Source organism: Nannospalax galili, unplaced genomic scaffold (genome assembly GCF_000622305.1).
Source record: "Nannospalax galili isolate Female #2095 unplaced genomic scaffold, S.galili_v1.0 scaffold253, whole genome shotgun sequence".
Lineage (NCBI taxonomy): Eukaryota > Metazoa > Chordata > Mammalia > Rodentia > Spalacidae > Nannospalax > Nannospalax galili.
The window spans coordinates 4,128,961-4,134,448 of NW_008335287.1; positions in this window are offsets into that span (position 1 = coordinate 4,128,961).

Sequence of the window (5,488 nt, forward strand, 5' to 3'; positions counted from 1 at the left end):
AAGACTGTAAATGCTGGAAAAGCTGTGGAGAAAGAGGAATGCTCATTCACTGCTGGTGGGAATGCAAACTCGTGCAAACACTATGGAAAGTAGTGTGGAGAACCCTCAAAAACTTAAAACAAACCTACCATCTCATCCAGTGATACTATTCCTTGGCATATAGCCAAAGGACTCATCATACTGTAGAGATACCCGAACATCCATGTGTATTGCTACTCTCTTCACAATAGCTAAGAGATGGAAACAACCAAAATGTTCCTCAACTGACGAATGGTTAATGAAAACATGGTACATCTACTGAATGGAGTTCTACTCAGCAGTAACAAAACATGAAATTATGACATTTGCAGGTAAATGGATGGAGCTAGAGAGTGCTATAATAAGTGAAGTAACACAAACGCAGAGAAGCAAGTGACTTATGTTCTCTGTGATTTATGGACTGTAGCACCAATCCCTTATATGTGAGTGTGCAAATTCCGAGGTAACACCAGGAGTCAGGTAAAGACAAAGGATACATAGAGGTTAAAGAAAAGAAACAACCTGAAAGGGGGGAAAATATGGAACAGATGTTACCTGAGGGAGGTAGAAAAAGTGGGAGTAAGCAGGGAGGAAAAGAGGGAGGGAAGTCAGGAAAGGAAAGATGGTTGGAGTCCAGAAGTATTGGGGGGAGGGTGGGGATAATGAGGGAACTGTGGCTAGGGAGTGGGGAGGGAAGCCGGATGGGAGACAGAAAGAGTAGTGATGAGTAAATTTCGGTGGGCTAGGAAACCTAGATGGAAAAGTGTTACCCTAGAAACCCTATGAGAAATGCACACAGTGTTTGAACATTGATGCACATGTATACCTGGGAGCTGCTTGGCAGGGAATGCAGTGCCAGATAGAAGAGACCTCCCTTAGAGTGACAAGCATGCCATACAGCTCTCATCAAAGAAGCTTCTTTTAGAAAGAGATGGAGGCTACTGAAGAGTTGCACATCTGGTCAGGCACAGAGAACATATGCATGGGAGATGCCCAGTACTAGGTGACACATCTGGAGGTGAATGTTTACCAATTAAGGCTCATGGAATGTAGTTGAATAAGGGGTAGAGAGAGAACGAATGCATGCCTTAGTTCTCAACAGTGAGGTTTCCATGTACATCAGAGTGTGATGCATGTAGAAGGCCACCGCTGCCAAATTTTGGAAAATCAGAGACTGTAGAGAGTTGGATGAGACTCCTATATGGAACTTCACCCACTCATGGCCCAGGGGCCATTGCAGAAGCAAGGGTGGAAAGATTGTAAGAGTTAGGGTTGGTTCATGAACATAGGGAAGTGGAGTCTTCCAGGCCACTGGAGTCTTGCTCATGTGAGCCTGTGGCAGCACTGGTGTCAAGTAAGGGACCCATGTCAGCTCAATTAAACAAGGGCCCAAAGGGGAGGTAAGAAAGAGGTGGTGGGCCAGTACTTGATTGAGAACTATTTGAGACTGATTGCTGCTTGGTGAGGGAGAGTATGACTTACATACAACCACTAGATGGGCTGACAAGACTTCAGTGGATGCATTTACACTGAAGGACATTTGGGTACAAACACCTGAATTAATAGGACTCAGCATGTATGGCAGAGTGCATAAGGTTCAGTGGGGGAATGGGGAAGGCATTTGTGGGGGAGGGGGTCTGGATTTGAGTAGGAAATGTATGAATTTTAAAAAGCTCAATAAAGCAAAAACATAAACAAACAAAAAGAAATCGAAACACCTTAGATAACCCTCAACTGACCATTGGATTCTTCAGCATTAAGGAAAGACAAAATTATGAAATTTGCAGGTAAATGATTAGACTTAGAAACTGTTATACTAAATGAAGTAACACAGGCTCAGGAAAGCAAGCTACATGTGTTCTCCCTCATTTGTGATTCTTTGTACCTACCCCTTATATATGAGTATATGTCCTGATGTAACAGTAGGATCCAGGAAAATTGAAAGATAGCACAGAGGTAAAGAGAAAGCAAGAACCTCAGAGAGGACTGTAATAGGATACAGATATTACCAAGGAGACAATGGAGAAAATGGGGTAGTCCATTATTAAGGGATAAGGTAAGGACATACAAGGATCCATAAGGTTATAAAGGAAGAAGGAACTCAAGAAGGGGCATAAAACAGACAGGTATCATCAAGGAGAACATGGGGGCAACTGGGGGCACTTAAACTGGAAAGGGAGGAGGCAGGTTAGATGGGGAGAGAGGCGAGATAAATAAAGCTTAAGTGGTATGAAAAATAACAGGGAAATGTATTAACTCAAAACCCCCTAAAAACACACATATAATATCTGAACATAAGTGTGTGTGTATGCCTGAAGGCTGTATAAGAAGGAAGACAGTGCTAGACAGGAAAACACCCATTTGAGTTGTTGATCAGGATAGTCCAAGAGACTACAAAATAATACAGGCTATTGCCAAAGCCCTTGATTACCTCCCAGAACTTGAATGGAAGACCCTATTGCTGAAGGCAGGGCATACTTTAGACACAGAACTTGGAGCAATGGAGTTGGAACTGACTGACTTGGAAGCTTCCTCCCTGAAGACTACCTCTCTTAGTTCTGGGGAATATTATGTAAGCTACTAAGTGATAAAATCAATCAATGATTCAACTGTGTTAGGATTAACCCTGTTAATCCTAATAACCACAATGACTGGCGCAGAAAACTCTCTCTATTGGCGTAGTATCTTTTATCTTGGGAGTAATCAACAGTTATGTCATTAGACTTAAGGGCCTCTCAGTAGGAAGGAGCTCATGGGTGGTACTCTAAACAGCCTAGATATGGATCCTTATATTAAAGTACACTGTATACCACTCATCAATGAAGATTCTTTTTACAACAGATGGAGGTTATAACAGAGTTCCAGAACTGGTCACATACAGGGAATATGTGTCTGAGAGATTCCTAGCCCTGAGTGACACACCAACAGTGCAACCTTTAAACTTAAGTCTCATAGAACATAGTGGAACACTGGTAGAGAGAATATGAATACATCCCTCAACTCTCACCAGCTTCCTCATGCAATGGAGAGAGACGCACACAGAAGGACACAGTTGGCTAAGTTTTAAGGAATAGGAGATTACAGAATGTGTGTCCCTGGATAGGACTCCTATAGAAATTCTCACCAGTCCGTGACTCAAGAGTCATTATAGAAGAGGGGATGGAAAGATTTTAAGAGCCAGGGTTGGTGTATGAACATTAGGAAACTGAAGCTTTCAGACTACTGGGAACTTGCTCACATGTAATTACAACAATGGTGACAGCATGCATATGACCCATGCCAACTTAATCAGACAAAAACACAGCATAAAATGAGCATAATGTTGGGCAATAGGGTCCAACATTAGCCTAGGAACTATTGGCTACTGATTACTGCTGGGTGAGGGAGAGTAGACCTTTAAAGGAGTGAGTGAGTCTAGATAGGTTGACTAGACTCAAGTGGATGAACTTGCACACAGGAACATCTGGATACAATTACCTGACTGGATATGACTTAGCATATATGACAGAATGCCTGAAATCTGGCGGGGGGGTTCTTCGGGGGGGCATGGATGTGGGAGGGGTTACAAATTTGATTATGATCTATTGTTCAAATGCACAAATGTCAAAAAATTTAAAAATAAAACATATGAGGCAGTTTATAAACCGTATCAGTATAAAATTGATATGAAAACAAGGGAGAATAGAGAACAAGAATAAAATGGACTAAGACTAATATGCACCAGTGAAATGTTTCTGCTCATTAAAGAAATCTGAGATTTAACAATGGTCTGAATGATGAGCAAAGCATGAAGAAAACTGCAACTTCCCCAAGTCACATTTTAGTCAAATGACACAATGAGCTGTGTGGTTTTTGTAGTGCATAAGAATTAATTTGTAAAATCAAGAAACTTCAGGCTTGCTGTAAAATAGAAATCAATCTTAAATGTTACGATAATTTTTGAGTATTTAATAATAATGAATAGGTCATTATTTTATATAGGACCTACCAATGCAGCAAGAAAGTTTTCATTGCCAACACATTGATTAAATGAATATTAACTAACCAATCTTTGGTATCAAGAAATAAACACAAAACAGTAGGCAGAGTTTCAGCATTTGAGAAAGCCTAATGAATAAAATCTATTGCAGCAGTGAATTAATGTATGATAGAGATTCCTTTCATAAAGAAGGTGGCTAATCAGCAATAAATAAACTCATTTGGGAAAGTTATAATTATTATAATAATATAATTGATAATTATAATCTTTTAAAAATATTTATTTTTAATATCATATTATTATTTTATGTGTATACTCATGCATGTATTGCATGCATATAAGTAAGTGCACTCATGTTGTGCAATGCTATAGATGTAGAAGTAGGCATGAAATCACCTGGAACTGGAGTTATGGATACCATGTGGGTGCTGGGAACTGAACCCAGGTCTTCTGCAAGAGCAGCCGGTGTTCTTAACCTCTGAGTCATCTCTCCTGCCTCTCCTTTAAAACAAGATTAGGAGTGAAATATATTCTGTTTTCAGCAGTAGGGTTTTACTTTCAAGTTCTTGGAGTCAATCAAGGACTATGGCAATAGCCTGTGCAATTTTTTGAGTCTCTTGGATCATCCTGGCCAACAACACAAAAGAAGGTTTCTCCTGTCTGGCTGTGTTTCTTGTTACATAGCCTTTAGCTATACACATGAACTCATTTAGAGATATTGTATGTATAATTTGTTATTAGGTTGTTGGACGGTATGATATCCTCTGTGTTTCATACTAGTGAGGCATTATTTATCTTTCTTCTCTCTCTCTATCCCTTTCTAACCCTTGCACCATGACTTCCACATTTAAAATGTCCCCTTTATCCCCATTTCTCCATTGATAATACCTTTCTCCTATAGTCTCACCTCTCTTGAGCTCCTTCTTTCTCTTTATCTCCAAAGTTTCCTTGTATAATGCTCTCCAACCCTTCCATTTAAACACACCATTTTATCCTTTTCTCCCTTAGCAAAACCTGTCTCCTACTGTTCTTCTCTCTCAGGTTCCTTCTTTCCCTTTACCTCCCTGGTTCTTCATCATTGTCCTGGTTCCTGAAGTTATAGCAGGATACATACTCACATACAAGGATTTGGTGCTAGGATTCACATACAAGGGAGAACATACACCGTTTGTTTTTTGAGTCTGTGTTACTTCACTTAGTATAACAGCTTCTAGTTCCATCCATTTACCTGCAAAGTTCATGATTTCATCGTCCTTTACCACTGAGTAGAACACCATTGTTTAAATGTACCACATTTTCATTATCCACTCGTCAGTTGAGGGATATTTAGATTGCTTCTATCTCTTAGCTACTGTGAAAAGAGCAGCAACAAATATACTTCAGACATGGGATTTGGAGCAATGGAGCTGGAACTGACCTGGAAGCCACTTCTCCTGAAGGCTAGCTGTTATAGCTTTGGAAAGCACTATACAGAGTGCCAAGGGAGAATAT